The 18,143-nt window shown below is 38.2% G+C and overlaps 1 protein-coding gene across 4 annotated transcripts in view; it reads right to left on the minus strand.

Moving 5' to 3' along the window:
• The window catches only part of LOC309487264 (uncharacterized protein), a 315,296-nt gene that overhangs the window by 173,686 nt on the left and 123,467 nt on the right, over positions 1 to 18,143 (minus strand). For all 4 annotated transcript variants that reach the window (XM_082154874.1, XM_082154876.1, XM_082154875.1 and 1 more), the window contains one exon: positions 7,181 to 7,256. The gene's annotated coding sequence lies outside the window, so the exon portion shown is untranslated. The remainder of the gene's footprint in view (positions 1 to 7,180; positions 7,257 to 18,143) is intronic.

Consider the following 18,143-nt stretch of genomic DNA (forward strand, 5'->3'; position numbering starts at 1 on the left):
GCTGATTTCGATGGACAGTGTATAATGTATGATACATTAATCTCCACTATTTCAATTTCTGAGGCTAGGGCTGTAAAATTGTTATGCTGCATATCTAATTATCTCCCCCAATTCCCACTGAATAGTCGATTTATGCCTCTCTCAGAAGCTGGGGTGCAGCTCCCATTGTGGACACTATGGTACATTAGGAACAGCCAACATCAGATCTCAAATCTTATCTTGTTAAATCAGACAAACGCAAGAGGCTGAAAGGGAGAGAATTAATGGGAAGGATGCTGGAGGGAGAGAACGGAGCGTTTTAATGCAGGGTGTGTGTGTGTGTGTGTGTGTGTGTGTGTGTGTGTGTGTGTGTGTGTGTGTGTGTGTGTGTGTGTGTGGTGTGTGTGTGTGTGTGTGTGTGTGTGTGTGTGTGTGTGTGTGTGTGTGTGTGTGAAGGAAGTGGCTGAGTGAAGATGGGTATCTGCCGTCAGGGTTGCAGTAACGCTGCCAGCGTCTTGAGTTCATCTCTCTGTCGTTTCGCTGTGTTGATTGTGCCGAAGCTGATGTTTCTAATTCATCTAGAAGTGTGATGGTTTATGACACAGAAGAAGAGGATAGTGTGCCCAGAGATGTGTGCTATGGAATTTCAATATTGAGGTCTACTGTGGAAGAGAGAGAAAGACAGAAAACCAATGTTAGCATTCACACCAATTGACAATAACGGTCTATTTAATATAAATGCAATACATTTATATCATCATGCCTCTTTAAATGCTCAAGCTCCTTAACGTCAGGTGGATTCTGATTGGCTGTCAATGTTTTTATCATTAAGCAGCTGAGAATGTTTTTTTTTTCTTTTTCTTTTTTTTTTCTAAAAGTGATTCCAAAGATGTTGTTCCTCTGTGCCGTTATTGTTCTAGTTGTAGAGTGGACTTCCCAATTCACATAGAATTAGAATAATTATTATAGCTTGATCGTTATAGTTATTGTCATTGGTGTGAATGACACTTTAGAGTGAGAGAGAGAGAGAGAGAGAGAGAGAGAGAGAGAGAGAGAGAGAGAGAGAGAGAGAGAGAGAGTGTGTGTGTAAGGAGCCCTTTTTGGGAATTGTGAATAGAGAGATGGGGCACATGACAACTTTTTATAGATAAGCAGGCAGTGGTAAAGTTAACTGTCAGTGTCCCGGTAGCAAGAATCTTGCCGCACTTTTTTATTTTATTTTCCCCCCAATTGAATTGGTAATCATCCTGAATTGGATATCAATCGAATCCTGTGAAAATGTTTAGTTCAGTAGATTTGTTTGCAGTCAACTTAAACTTCTATAACTTTTTTTTTTTACATATAGCTTTTCAAAAGTGCTTTCACTTCTGCACTAATCTAAGACCAACCATTTGTCTACATTCCAAAACTTTCATGAAATAGCCATTTAAGTTCAGATCTGCTCAAAAAGATGGCTGACAGTTAACAGGTTAACCCATCGATTACTCAGTTACTTTCCTGTTATCTTTACAGTTTTCAGTCTTGATGTGAACAGGCCTTTAAAGGGATACTTCACCGTTTTTTCATATTAAACTATGTTATTCCCTTAACTAAGACGAGTTGATACATACCTCTATCGTCTCAGTGCGTGCACTAAATCCCTCTGTCTTGCGGCGAAACTTTGTTAGCCCAGTTAATTTAATATGGGCCAAGCAGAGAAGATACCAAACACCTCCACGTTTTCCCTATTTAAATACAGTTACTCGCGAAGTGTAACTCGACCTAGGACGGTGACACAAAACAAAACGTTGCGCTTTTCTAAGCGTGTAAAATGGATAACTATTTTGTATGGCGGAATACCATAGCAAGTGCTTGTAAGCACTTCGACTTGGCGCAGTAATATCTTCACTAGAGGGAGCGGGGGCCGGTGAGAGGATTTTTCACGAGTGAAGATATTACTACGCCAAGTCGAAGTGCTTACAAGCACTTGCTATGGTATTCCGCCATACAAAATAGTTATCCATTTTACACGCTTAGAAAAGCGCAACGTTTTGTTTTGTGTCACCGTCCTAGGTCGAGTTACACTTCGCGAGTAACTGTATTTAAATAGGGAAAACGTGGAGGTGTTTGGTATCTTCTCTGCTTGGCCCATATTAAATGAACTGGGCTAACAAAGTTTCGCCGCAAGACAGAGGGATTTAGTGCACGCACTGAGACGATAGAGGTATGTATCAACTCGTCTTAGTTAAGGGAATAACATAGTTTAATATGAAAAAACGGTGAAGTATCCCTTTAAAAGGTCTCAGATACAAGCTCAATGCTCTTCATAAGAACGACAGAACGAACTGAAGCCATGTAACCGAGAGAAAAAAACAAAAAAAAAAACAATCCAACAATTTTGCAGAGCTAGAATGAACGATAGCAGTCTAACCAAGTAATTTCCATCCAGGCTTACAGTACATGTACCCCAGGGGGTCCTTAAGCAGGTTCCAGGGGGTACTTGTTTTTGTCTTTGGTACCTGTATGTCGTAACTCCTCATTAAAATATGTACAAATGACAGAGTATTCTGCTTGTATTGGTGATATTTCATACTTGAGCTTCTGTGGTATTTAAATTCCACCGTACAAAGAGTGCAAATGAGTTTGAGTACTTTTGTTAAACATCTCATCTGGGTTTCATTTATAAATATATTTGCGGTTAGGTCTTTCTCAGAGAACGTTTCTCTGCTACTGTCCACTCAACTGTAGACAAACAAGCTCAAGTGCCTTATTAAAAAGAGAGGAAGCTATTTGGTAAGTCTCCAACAGTCTTCTGCAACAGTACTTATTGCTATTAGTTTATCGTAATAATGACCACTTTAAACTTCTAAAATCTGAGGATTTTTTAAGACCAAGGAGATGTTTTCTCATGGCCAGACATTTGTGCTTATTTCAGTAACTTCTAACATTTTAATGGCTAAAGTCTGATTACACTGTGTTCAGCATAAATTGTGCTACAATGATATTCAATTCAAATTTATTTGTATAGCACTTTTCACAATATTGTTTCAAAGCAGCTTTACAGAAAATGCATGTGTGTCTACATTACAGTTTAGAGTGATCTGTTATCAGAGGTGACTGTGTCCAAGTACAGATACAGATCACGCAGTTAGCGAACAATGTATTAATTTTAGGCAGAAACAGTGAGCTTTGAAGTAATTATTACAAGTTGTGAACATAATGATTACAATATATATAAATTTAGCATTAGAGCATGTTGATTCAGAGTTTGTATCAATGTGACCAACATGTACTGTATATGCACAAGTGTGAATTTTATGCGTGCCCTAACCAGGTGCAATGCCACAGCGTGATAAAATGCATGTTTTCATTGTTTTGTTTTTTTCTTTTCCAGTTTTTGTTCTAACCAGTCGCGACAGTGATGCGTGACGAGCAAACAGGGATTCTATTTTTGGAATGGTTTCTATTTCTGTAACATTGCGGCTGACAGCTAAAGTAGGCTACTGATTATGTTTTGCATATTAAAATAGTTTTATTTGTGAGTTTGAATATCATTTTAAGTGACTTTAACTGTCATAATGAAAAACACTATGGACAATTTACCTCAGATCTTGTAAATAATGTAATGGATACAGGAGCATTCAAACTGTGAAGTATGTATACAAACAAGGGTATTCCATGACAAAGATTATAGCATTCACCATGTTTTATTTTGAAATATGTTAAAAACCAAGTATGTGTTTAAAGGAACATTTGTGGCTCAGTGTCAATGAAGGGCTACCTGAGCCTCACTAAAATGGACCGTGGGGTAATATATAACAAAAAAGATTGGGAAATACTTGCCTAGTCTAGTCTGATATCCTAGTTACAAATAAATAAATTAATCAGAAATTTGGTCGTGGGTCCATTACGAAGCCAGAGTACATATTCTCTTGTATCATTGCTATTCTGTCAGAAGAAGCCGTCCAGGCCCTGAGGTCATGATACAGGGTCCACAGTGGAGGGGCTAATTTGATTGTGGCAGAACAATGGCACTGTAGCCTTCCTCCTAGAAAAGCATACTAATTACAAAGTCTGCCCTTGATCCTGACCTTGGTGGGTCACTTAGCAGTTGTGATCTGTCTCTGACTCTTAATAAAGTCTCTTTCACCCTTGTGAACCAGAGTGGCAGCCTCTCCTCTCATTCTCTCTCTCACTTGCCCTCTCTCTCTCTCTCAGTCCCTAATTACCAGCATGCTAAGCGGGCAGAGACATAATGACTGGGGCCATCACTCTCTCAGTGCCTTGCAAAACCAATTCCAGTGACAATCGTTTCAAATGAACTGCAACACTCACTTGCTGTCCTGAAGGGGGGAAAATGAAGAAAAGAAAGAAAAAAAATGTAAATGGAGAATAATGTGGGTGGGACTGCAGCCTAGTTGAAAAACATGTTATTGGAAATTCAGCAACATTTAGACATTAAAAGGATGGAACTATGTTGTAGGTAAATAGTGGACATTTCTAAAAGAAAGAAATAACCAAAAACACTATTACTACTATTACATATACTACTATTATTATTAATAATAATGCTGATTGTTATTATTATTATTATTATTATTATTATATTTTTAAATCAATTCTCTATCCCAAAATTGAGATAGACCTGCATATTGCAAAAAAATAATTCTTGCCTAAACTCAAAATGCTAATACTAAATAATACTAAATAATGCTAAACACTTAAGTATTTTCTCTTTCAGAGTTCCAGTAAACACACATCTGGAAGATTTACTCAAGTCTGCCAAGCACATCATCATAGACCATGAGCACATTTGGCTGAAACCGCATTAATATTTGCAAGGTTTATGAAATTTACTTTTAAAATGTATGAAATGGACTAAACTGCATTGAATAGCTCAACTCCCTTTACTTATGTGAAGTGACCACAGCTAACATATGATAAAAATAAAAACTTTAGTTTTTGCTTAAAGTATGAGGCAACCAGATGGCTTTGAACTATCAAATCATATTAATGAATATTATGGTTACAAAAAGTTCAAGGTAATTAGAATTGCAGAAACTTTTATTTTTTCATAAACTGGCTTCGGACTACTGTGCAAATGTGATCATTTTGTTTTTCTTATTTGCATTTGTCATAACGTTCCTTTGCATCACACCTCTGCACTATAAACACACACATGCATCACTCCCTCTGCATTATGAAGCAAATGTCATTATTTTTGCATAAAACAATTTACATGTTTTTTCCCCCAGAATTTCCTCTAACAGCATGCAGACATTATGAGTAGTCGATGAAACCCTCATTCTGGGCTAGAGCGACAGTGCAGGTTTAAAATGCAACCCCAGGAGGCCAAACAATAAGCCAGTGACAGGGAAGATAGGGGGGAGTCCAGATAGTCAAGAATAATGGCTGCATCTTTCAAGTTGGATCAGGTCCTTCTGTAATGAAGAGAGGAGCTCTTTTCCTCTTGTGTGACAGCGACAGTGAGAGAGAGAGAGAGAGAGAGAGAGAGAGAGAGAGAGAGAGAGAGAATCATCTTGGGTCTCGGTCACTCCAGTGTGGGATATGCAGAGACCGAATGAGGGGGAGAGGGAGGGAGAGAGAGAGAGAGAGAGAGAGAGAGAGAGAGAGAGAGAGAGAGAGAGAGAGAGAGAGAGAGAGAGAGAGAGAGAGAGAGGAGAGAACAGCAGGGAGGCTGGGATAATTACACACTGTTTGTGCATCCAGGAATACGACTCCTGAATGCTGGCGTGACGGCAAAAAGACTGAGTGCTGATGCTGTTTTTAATGAAAACAAAAAGAAAAAACACCTTATTTACTCCTCTCAGATCATTTACTGTTTTACAGTTGCAATTAATTGTACTATAGAACAGAGGCTTGTGTTTACACACACAATATATATATATATATATATATAGAGAGAGAGAGAGAGAGAGAGAGAGAGAGAGAGAGAGAGAGTGTGAGAGAGTGTGAGAGAGTTTCAGATGCTTTGGCTCTATAATTCTCTTCGTCTTTTTTCTCCCTCTCTTCCCAGAGCTGAAGTGTGTTCACACTTGGTAGCCGACAGCGAGAGAACAAGTCGTGATTTCAGCGGTAATCTACCCTGCGGCCCGCTCCAGTTCCTTTAAAGGAGGGGACGGGCGCGCACACAAGCACACGTCTGCGAATAAACAGCAGCTGGTTGAGAAAGGGATGAAAGAAAGTGAGTTCTCACTGCTAACTGCACCTCACTGCAGTTCGTTTTAATGGAACAAATACTGAATATTTATCAAGTAGCAGGAACGGCAGTTTATTACGCATCCATGTTAGACTACTCTCCAAAGTACTATATATACGCTATTATAGTATTTATTAAAATGTTTAATTTTACCTTTCATTTTAAATTAAGATTTAGTTTGTTCTTTTTTTTTTTTTTTTTTTTTTTTTTAAGAAATGTTTGTTCTTCAACTTATTTATTTCAGTTAGCTGCCAAGACAATTTTTTTTTCATCTAATATTTATATTTTATTTCAGCTTTATTTCAATTTAGACATGATGTCATAAGATGGCCGTTTCTCTCCCCAGTATTTTCTCTATTTGCTCGCCAATGGCAAGTCTTGCAACAAACAAAAAAAAAGTTAATTCTGAACCCCGTATATGCATGAGTGACCATGGTAAACTCGGTCAGTCCCGCAGTGCACAGCGAGAGTGTAAAACGTCCATCGGGTGCGCTGTAATGAAGAGCCGTTTCATTCCCCTGACCGTCAGGGTCCTCTCTCAATGAATACCACACTTACTGTATCATCTATCAGTCCTGGCAGCCACACTGTCACACACAACTTCCAGTCCTATGTGTGTGTGGTGCAGTGAGGCCTGGGCTGCGGTGGGCTATAATGAGGCCCTTTGGTGGCTGTAAAGACTAGAGAGGAGAGAGAGAGTAGGAATCACACATATAGCTCTATTTGTCTTACAAATATCACACTAACTACCAATTACAGCACCATAAACCTCCTGCCTACTGCTTACCTCCCTACCCATAATGCAGGACACACAGATGCACTGGGCTAAGCCTCCTCTCTCTCTCTCTCTCTCTCTCTCTCCATTTCTCTCAGCTGGTGTGGCAAAAGAAGCTGTGGTCGTTGATGCAGGAAGCACAATCAATGAGGCTGGTAATGAGGTCTTTCTTAAAGAGTAGAGAGCCTGCTGGATTAATACTGGGATAGAAACAGAACAGGGCAAACCTGGCACTGCCATTTCCGGTTTCACTTCTGCACTCTGTCCGAAGGTGAAGCTGGCAGTTAATCGCTGCAAAAGCACCTTGCAGAAAAAAAAAGAAAAAAAGAAAGTATTTTAATCTTGCATTAAACCTGTACTTTATGGTCTGTGTCTATTTACAGGAAGGTCTAAAAGCATGAGACCACACTGAAAATTTGGGATTTAAATCCGGAAATAAACCGTTTTAAGAAAATATTATAGAAATACATTATGACATTAAATGAAGAACAAATGCTATTTCTAGGTTACTGCGGAAATTGTGTGAGGGGGACGGACGGACGGACAGACAGATAGATTTTTTTTTTTTTTTTTTTTGAGGTGGAAGTTCAACATGCTTTGTCTATATAAAAAAAAAAAAAAAACATTTCTGTCACAATGGAAAATTAGCTTATTAAAAATATTGCACTACCATATGAGGATTCTGTGTTTCTATTACATATTTCCATTTGCTGCTGAAAATAGGCCACTGAAGGACAGAGCCTGCCAATAAACATGAGCTTATTAGCCGACGAGAGAGTCATCAGCGGCGGATTTAACAGCTTTCCACCACTCATCCGCTGGAGGTGTGGAGAGTTGCCCCCGCTGCCTGGATCTCTGAGCCCAGGCCAAGCTTCCCACTCTGGGGCCGGCCGGCCGGTCTTTCCTGAGCGGCCTGCAGCCCTCGCATTAACAGCTAAGCCTCAGCTGCTGGAAATGTTATTCTAATTAACAGGGGATTAAGTCATCATCTTCTCGTGTAATACAGTCTGGATGGGAATTTCAATATGGAACGGCGGCCCGAAAAAAAAAAGGCAGTTAGCTTCTCAATAAATTACTCTTGACCCCCAGGATGACAGTCTATTGGCGCGTCAATTGCCTGCCAATTAAACCGGCCCATCGTTGCCAAAACTTTATTGGGATGGTTTGGGTTTTTCATCTGAACACAAATCATTGGGGTAGAGATGGAAGGGGGGTACTACATGGCTGGCTGCGATTGCGAGTCTGATGGGAATTCTGACAAGTTTGTACAATAAAGTCTACAGAGCTATCACTGGCTATATCTGAGCTGACAGCTTCACAAAAACAGCTTCTTGTGAAGCGCAGATCTTTGATAAATGACCATATGTGGACTGTCACAGGCGACGAGCTGAGAAATGTAAACAGAAGCAGTCCGAACAGACTTCAGAGGAACCGGACAGACAGAGGGAGCCCTAACAAGCACACCAGGCCCGCACTTTGATTATCTTCAACGGCTCTCTTTTTAAAAATGCATCAGTCATGTCGTGACATTTGACTAAGACTTATGGACTTTAAGATAGCTCAGTGGGGAGACCGTTTGGAGTGTGCAGACTCGACCAGTGTATTATCTTCTTTGGAGCTAGTGTGGATTGTGCCATTTAGAGACCCACTCATAAAAGGATTTGGACAGACACAAAAAAAGGAATCAGCATTGCTCTAAGTATGGCTAACCCTGATGCAACCTGATGCAATTTACAGCCACAAAAACAAAATATGTCAACAGAAGAAGAAAAAAAAGAAAAAAAAATCTGTTAAGTGTCAACCAAACCAGAGCAAAACCATTGCACTGTTATTCCAAAAGCCCCAATCAGAGAAGTTATCAACGTCTACTCTAAATCATTAATACAATTCAAATCCATTTAGAATTTATAATAGCACATTATTTCAAGCTATTATACTGTATGTTTCTCAAAAGTAGTGTTAAACAAGGTGGAGTGATAACCAAAGAGACCAGTGGCTTTAGTTTACTCCATCTACAGTATAGGAAAATTCAACTTGTTTTCTTAAAGAAGAGAGGAGACAAATAAAACAAGGATGAGACTGGATAAATTGACAGGCAGTCAGCAGGACTCCCTCTATGTGCTAAAGCATTGTTTTCTGCTCAGCTAAGCAGCAGCGAATTGATACGTTCGCAATGAAGTGCAATGACAATTAAATTGTAACTGACCTGCATGTAACCATCATTATGTCTTTTCTCTTTACTGCCATCCCTGTTATTTAATCACACAGCATGCAAGCTTTTTTATTAGGCAGTAACACTGAGGACTACATCCTCCTGCCTATAAACACTCAAACAAGGGAACAATCACTTCACCCACCCGAGAGAAAACCTCCATCCTGCTTCGCTGAATCACTGAGGGTGGATTTTGTGCTGAGGTGCTGAAATCTTGAAGCTTCCAATGAAAGGAAGTCTTTAAAGTGTGTCGTTTTCTGTATTCTTTATAAAAAGAAAAATAGTAACACAAAAAAAATTCAAACTACGCTAATATAGTATGTACACTACAGTACAGTATACTAATGTAATGTACACTACCGTTCAAAAGTTGGTGGTCCGTAAGATTTCATAATGCTTGAAAGAAGTATCTTTTGTTAATGAAAAGTACATTAATTTGATAAAAAAAAGTGTTTTATTCTATTTTAATATATTTTAAATATAACTTAATTCTGTGTTGGTGTTCAATTTTAAGCAGCTATTATTCCAGTCTTCAGTGTCACATGATCTTTCAGAAAACATTTCTTCTAATTATTAATGTAGAAAACAGGTTGTGTTGATTCATGTTTTTGTGGAAAACTTTTTCTTTTCAGGATTCTTTGATGAACAGAAATTTTAAAGAGCAATTATTTGAAACAAAATGTTTTTATAATAAAGAAAAAAAAAATGCTGTCACTTAAAGTATTAATGAAAATATAATTTTCTAAAAATAAATAATAAAAAAAAACTTTAAGATTTGAAGATCAGTGTAAAACTGTGGTGCTATCAAAACATTGCTCAGTTTCAGCAGGGAGTTTGGGGCGGGGCTATTTGTTTAGCTGACCAATAGCAGACAGAAGGAGTATTTAGGAAATGAGTTTGAAAACATTATTTTTTGCAACCCTGCTTGGTGATGCTAATGGAGCAGAAATGACACACTTCACCTTTCACCTTTCACAATCAACTCTTATCAGACGCTGTCACTTTAAGAATGGGGAAGCTGTGTATAACACAAAGATTACAAATGAGGCTTTGAAAATCCTCACACCAGGAAATATATATGCTTATTTCTTGTATTAACAATCCATGTTGAATGAGAATGCTTCTGAAACACACTCCTGGTATATTCACTCTCTCTGCATTTATTTTACTCCCTGAATTACTCTAACATATAAGCACACAAATACAATCACACACACACAAACATTACAACCTTTCTAGAATAGCCAGTGCATTTTCATTTGCATAACAATTTCCTCTTGTTTCTCTGGTTAGATGGAATTCACAGCATGGTGTCTGCATAGTGAGCGCTAGGTCATTGCTATGTATACAGTGCCCTCCACAATTATTGAACCCCCTGGTAAATATGATCAAAATTGGCTGTAAAAAATAAATCTGCATCGATTATCCTTGTGATCTTTCATTCAAAAAATGTGAAAAATTCTAACCTTTCATTGAAGTAAAAGAATTGAAAGTGGGGGGAAATCACATTATGAAATAAATGTTTTTCTCCAAAACACGTTGGCCACAATTATTGAAACCCTTTTATTAAATACTTTTTGCAATCTCCTTTTGCCAAGATAACAGCTCTGAGTCTTCTTCTATAATGCCTGATGAGTTTGGAGAATAACTGACAAGAGATCAGAGACCATTCCTCCATACAGAATCTCTCCAGATCCTTCAGATTCCCAGATCCATGTTGGTGCTTCTCCTCTTCAGTTCAGCCCACTCATCAGGTCAGGGGACTGAGACGGTCATGGCAGAAGCTTCATTTTGTGCTCCACAACAAATTTTTGTTTTGATTTTGATGTTTGTTTTGGATCGTTGTCCTGATGGAAGATCCAACCACGGCATATTATAAGATTTCTAGCAGAAGGCGTCAGGTTTAGATTTTTTATCTGTTGATATTTGATAGAATCCACAATGCCATGTATCTGAACAAGAAGTCCAGGACCTCCAGCAGAAAAATATGCCCACAACATTAAAGATCCAATGGTATATTAAATTGTACACATGGGGTACTTTTTATCCTTGTGTTCACCAAACCCATCTAGTGTGTTTGCTGCCAAAAAGCTCTGTTTTAGTCTCATCTGACCACAGAACCCTGTGTTGTTTGAAGATCCAGTCGTGTCTGACAATTAAATTTGCTGGAATTTGTTTTTGGATGAGCGAGGAGGGTTTTTTTTAAACCCTCCCAAACAACATGTGGGGATGTAGGGGTTGTTTGATAATTTTTTTTTTTAGGCTTTCTGACCCTAAGACTCAACTAATCTCTGCAATTCTCCATCTGTGATCCTTGGAGAGTCTTTGGCCAGTCAAACTTTCATACTCGCCGTGCATTAAGACAGTATAGACACACGTCCTTTTCCTGTCAGATTCATAACATCTTTAGTTGGTTATAACTTCTTAATTATTGCCCTGATGGTCAAAATGGGGATTTTCAATTCTTTAGCTATTGTCTTACAGCCACTTTCTAGTTTGTGATGCTCAACAATCTTTTGCTACGCATCAGAACTATATTCTGTGGTTTTACTCATTGTGATGGATGATTAAGGGGATTTGGCCTTTGTGTTTCCTCATATTTAAACTTCTGTGAAACACGAAGTCATAGCTGGACAGTTTCATGTTCCTAGTCACCCTGGTGTACTAAAAAAGGTAAATATTAATGGGAATATACTTCAGAGATATTTTACTCGTAAAAAATTCTAGGGGTTTCAATAATTGTGGCCAACATGTTTTGGAGAAAAACATTTATTTCATAATGTGATTTCCCCCCACTTTCAATTCTTTTACTTCAATGAAAGGTTAGAATTTTGCACATTTTTTGAATGAAAGATCACAAGGATAATCGATGCAGATTTATTTTTTACAGCCAATTTTGATCATATTTACCAGGGGGTTCAATAATTGTGGAGGGCACTGTATGTGGTAACAACAGAAAAAGAGAGAGACAGAGATAGATATAGATAGGCTGAAAAAGGTATAACATTACACACACATGTAGTTAGCTAATAAGAATTATTAGAACACTAGCTATACAACATAAGATATATTATTATTATTATTATTATTATTAAATCTGTAACATCATGATGAATATCATTTCAAGGCATTACATTTCTAACTGCAAAAATAAAAATAAAATGAAATAAAACTTTACTGCAATTTTGTGATTATTTATTATGTTCGCTAAAATTATATATTTTTTTCTCTGGCTGCCCCCCACAATGTAGGTGATTGCAGGCTTTACTTTGTGGGGTCCCCAGAATGCAGCCAAAACCTGACCCACACAAACATACACATCCCTGGAGAACTGATTCTACAGGATAGGAAGAAACAGATAAGCTAGCTCTGTGTTGTAGGGAAGCGGATCTAGATTTCCTGTGGAAGTGAATTAAAACCAACAGGAGGATGGTGGCTTAAGGTGGCGGTGGCGGACACAGTCTTAGATCCCCCTCCAGAGAATCCCTCTATCTCTCTCTCTCCATCTCTACTCCTTTACATGCGTCTTCTCTCTTTTCTACTGGGACATATAAAAAGCACGTAGCCCCCAGTGACACCAAAACACAGAACATTTTCTTCCCTCCTCCTGCTTTCTCTCCTCGCTCTTTCCTGTCGTTCCGCCCTCTGTGGTGCCGTTCAGATACAGGAGCATATCAAGTCCTCAAAGAGAAATCTTGATCAGACTGGGAAATGAGGGGAGATTTAAAGTTGAGGAGGAGCTGTGCAACTTTGTTTTATGCTTTGAATCAGTTTTTTTAAAAGGGTCAACGTTTGCAATATAGGTCAAATGAAATTGTTACAGCCTTAAAATATGAAACCCTGATATTATCAAATGTGACGTCTATAAAAAGACTCTATATTACTACGGATATACATACTTGTCCACCTTGTGGTGGGTGATGGTTACAACATCTCAAAGCTTCAAAACCAGCTGACACTCAACGTTCCTGTCCCAAATGGCACCCTAAACTCTTGTGGTCTTCCTATGAGTCTGCACTTTCGTGACATAACGCCGCTTTGACTGTCTGCTGCGGAGCTCTCTTCAGATCGGGCTCGGCATGCGCATTGAAGACGCATATCGACCACAAAGGGGGAGTTTGAAACCTAAAATGACAAATGGGACACCCTACGGCAGGGGTGTCCAATCCTGCTCCTGGAGGGCAACTGTCCTGCAAAGTTTAGCTCCAACCCCAATTAAACACACCTGAACCAGATAATCATGGTCTCACAAGGCATACAAGAAACTCCCAGGCAGGTGTTGGAGTTAAACTCTGCTGGATAGTGGCCCTCCAGGACTGACTTTGGACACCCCTGCCCTACGGTCTCATGGACTTAACAGACACGTGCATGCAGCAGCCACTGTAAGTCCACAAGACCGTAAGTGCTTATGAAGTGTGCCATTTGGGACAGGGTCAACAGTCAAGACACCTCTCACTCCAGACTGTAGCAAGGTAACGTCACGTATTTTGGCGTCACATGTGTAAGCCATACTGACTGGTGTTAATCTGCATGTACAAGTTCATTTACTTCCGGATGTTACTAGCGCTTGTTTGAAAACGATGGATATGATGGCAGTAAGTCAATGAGCATCATAATAATAATAATAGTAATAATATGTTGTCTTAACAATTGTGTGTTTGTGTTTACAGATTTTTTATTGTAAGGATGCCCTTGTCAGTGTCATAGAGAGTGTCATTGCAAATGTTTATGATTTCAAAAAAAAAAAATTTTATTTGTATTTATTTTTTATGTGTTAGCATTTGAAATGACAGGGTTTCTGTGGGTCTTTAAAAAGTCTTAATTCGCCTTTAAACAAATTAAGGCCTTAAAGATGTCTTAAATCAGAGCAGAAAGTCGTACTATTCATATTTTTAAAAAATTATTATTATTATTATTATTATTTCACACATCAGCATTCACACAACATCATGGAAATATATTAAATATGTATTTAAATGTAAAATAAGTAATTTATTATAATATATATTAAGATGGAAATCTAATATAAATCAATATATCAATATATATAAATAACTTTTATACTTACACATTACATTACAATATATCATTATTATTATTATTATTAAACGTAAAATATAATTAAGTCATTTAATTTGATATATTTTAAAGATATTTTTTTTAAATTAGAGACAATTTTAATTAATTACTTTTAGCACTTTAATTAGATACATTTTTAATGAGTTAATTAGTTACATAAATATATAGAGAAACAGAAAAAGAAAGAAGACATTAGTTAGTTAGAAGACTTAAATGCTAAAAGTTTTCAAATTTCTTCAAAAATAGTAGAGGATAATGTGTCCCTCCCTTTGTTGTTCCATATGAGGTAGGCCTTCGCCTGTCGGGTCATATTATTGAACACAAGTGGTTTCTAGAAATCTGTAAAAGGGATTTAAGTACATGGTACAGGGTCGTTCTTTCAGCGTCAGTAACCCCTACAGTCAAACAGAAATGTGCTGGTCTTTATTATCTATGATTAGATTTGTAAAAACATATATTGTATACCACGTGACTACTGATCAATACCTCCTCTCAGAACTCTTTTTGTCTGTGTTCAACACAGAATCTTAAACCTGGAGGGTTTGAGCCTGCCGTCTCTGTTGAGAAAGTTAAAAGTCATCCACAGTTTATAAAAGTCTCTTGCAGAAGTAATTATCTATTCACAAAGCAAGTAAGGAAAATAAAAGCCTCTGATTGGTCCCCTTCACGCATGATGGCGACAGAACAATGCACTCGTGAGGGTCTGCTCACTCCAAGGACCACAGCTGTGTCTATGCACATCCTAAAGGGCTTAGACACACACACACACACAACAGCCCATCATTGGAGGCCACAATCACACCAAAGACCGTAATATTCAATCATAGCGCCTGAAACAAGAGCATGTCGACGGAACACCTCTTTAAATTCCAGTCCCTCTATCTCTCTTGTCTCTTTGGAGATGAAATATCCTTGGTAGTGAAAAAAGTATGGGGAGCCTGTTATGTGTCTATAGATACATATTATGCATGGAAGAGGCTACCTCCCATGTGTTTTAATTTGACTTTAAAAGCATTCTCCCAGCTGCCAGGGCTTTTAATAGTTATTCACTTACAAATGATTGCAGGTCATTACACAGTCATTGGGAGGGCAGTAATGAGATGGGCTTAATGGCTCTTGGTAGTACATCGGTAGTACATTGCCACAAAGTTCCCGCCAGTAAGTTTTTTTAATGATTGCTCCATATGAACTGCATTTGCTTAAACCCCATTTGGGGAACAGATATATAGCTATCTGTTTTAATGAAATTTGTTTTACGAGTTGACACCGTTCATGGCTGAGGTAAGCAATCACATCATAAAGGGGAGAAGGAGTGGCAGTAAGCAGCCGCGGCTCATCTTTAAGGGCAGGTGGGGCAGTGCCCCAAAATATTTGTCCTAAACATAGACCTATATAAACTAAATCAATAAAAAACTGAAAATGTGTTCAGATTTTCTAGACTATTTTAAGTTGTAAAGTGAACAGGATATATTAAAATGTAACAGTAGGCATGTATTAATAAGTGGGGCAGAGGGTGCCTAAGCCCTTCCCAGCTCTACAGTGCCCCACAATGTAAATTTGTGGTGAAAAATGGAACTGCAGCACATTCTAATTTAGAGCCATTGTGGGAGATTTCAGACTGCCCCGCTTATTTTCACGTTACTTCACGTAAACCTTCCTCCAGACCAAGACTATATCAGTCTGCATCAGGTCAGTAACTAGTTGGCATGTCTGTTCGTCTTATGTGGAGTAGCGAATAAAATTAATTAAACTATAACTATAAATCCTTTAGTTTAAACATGCTTACATGAATAGCCTTTACATAGTTCTGTCGTGTTTGTTTTATGTTTGTTATGAGAATAGACTTTTTTTTTTTTTCTCACTGGAATCCCTCCTCAACTTGTAACATTCTAAAACAACATTTGAAGGCAATAAATACTACATAAAGGCAATTCTAAGACAGCCTTCTATGCACGTGTCGTGTGTACTTAAAGTCTGCCAATCAACATTAGAGCGCCACCCTCAGGCTGAATAATACACCTTCTGCAAAAAGTGTTCTGCACGTGTTAGAATATAAAGCAATTAGAATATAAAGCTTACAAAATGTTTATCATAAACTAGTGCTAAGTAAATTTATGATCGGGTGTCCCTAGTGTCAGAGAGAGACAGAAATCCCATCATCTTCCTAGACAAATATTGCGTTAATCTTTGGTCATGTTAATTCTGCTCTCAGCCCCCTCTTTTCATCATAATTTAACTGTGGCCACTGACAGCAGGCATAATCAGATGTGGATGTAAACGAGTTGGTATTTATTAGGGGCCGGCGTGGACGCTCACTGAGACACGAGTGCCCACCCGTCCTTATCCCTATTGATGTACAACGCTGACAAGTAAATTAAATTTACCTTTGGAAATGGTTCTATTAGTATTTTTATTAGGTTAATTAAGCAAGCTCTGGGGACTCATTGAATGGGCGAGACTGGAGATTAATTCACTGTTCTCCTTGTGCTAGAGGACTAAGGCAGTAATCCCTGTGCAGCCGTCCTCCTCCAGATATGCTCATCGCCGCCACGCCACTTCATTAAAGCGCCCTCGCCACATCCTCACCTTGATTCCCTGCAATGGGCTCTCTCCTATGAAACCAGATATGTTGGTACAAAATGCATTGATTCCAGTAAAAAAGCACACATTCTAATATGCTTACGCAACATGCAAAAAGTACATCAAACGCGTAGTATGTCCGAATATGCCAAAAACAGAAATTATGAAATATGTTTCAAATGGACACATTACTATCCCATTAGGCAACGTGACAGGAGTTGTCATATTCATAAATGGAGGGAACTACAAGAATGTCAATTATAAATACGGTTTACAAATACGGTTCAGTATTTTTTTACAAATACGGTTCAGTTTGTAAAGTTAGTAAATGCATTATATACTGTATCATTACAAAACAATGACCAACAATTACTTGACTTGGATTCGTAAATGCTAATGGTAAATTATAAACTATTGTTAATTCATGTTTGTTCATAATACAATACCTTATTTTAATTTATATAACTTAAAATGTAAGTGTTAGTATTAGTATGTGTAGAAACATTAGCCAAAAATAATAAATGTTAGAAAAATATTGTATATTATTATTTTTAAGTCAAATACTGCTTTCATGACCAATTAATTACTTTAACATATAGAAACTCAATGTAAGGTATTAACAAATAATTTACAAAATGAAAACGTGTGTGCCTGTGTATATATAAAGTTGTGGTCAGAATTATTGGCACCCCTGGTGAATATGATCAAAAATGGCTGTAAAAACAAATCTGCATATGGGATGGTTTGGGGATGGGGATGGGGATGGGGATCGGGATGGGCGGGGGGGATGGGGGGGACTTTTCTTGAAACCCTCCTAAACAACATGTAGTGATATACTGTAGGTGTTGTTTAAAAAAAAAAAAAAATTCTAGGGGTGCCATTAATTGTGGCCAATGTGTTTTGGAGAAAAACATTTATTTCATAATGTGATTGCCAATAATTCCGACCACAGCTGCATATGTCAAATCCAATTGTTTGTTTATTTATTCTATTATTATTTTTTAGTAATTTTTACACAACCTAATGGTGCGTTCACACCGGACGCGAATAGGCATTTCAATGTTAAGTCAATGCAAAGACGCGTTACGCGCGTAAAAAATTCCTGCGGCGCGAATGAGGCGTAGAGCGCGGCGCGGTAGACGCGAATACGCCTCATTCGCGCGTCAAGTTCGCGCGAATTGAGTGTCTGGCGCGTTAAGCGCGTTACGCGCGAATGATTTTATTAGTGCTATTTGTGCATTCACGCGTTTGGCGCGAATTCGCATCTGCCGCCCGAGTTGAAAAATCGGAACTTCTGCGTCAATTCGCGCCGCGTTAAC

This window comes from Leuciscus leuciscus (assembly GCF_965113295.1).
Source record: "Leuciscus leuciscus genome assembly, chromosome: 22".
Taxonomy (NCBI): Eukaryota; Metazoa; Chordata; class Actinopteri; order Cypriniformes; family Leuciscidae; genus Leuciscus; species Leuciscus leuciscus.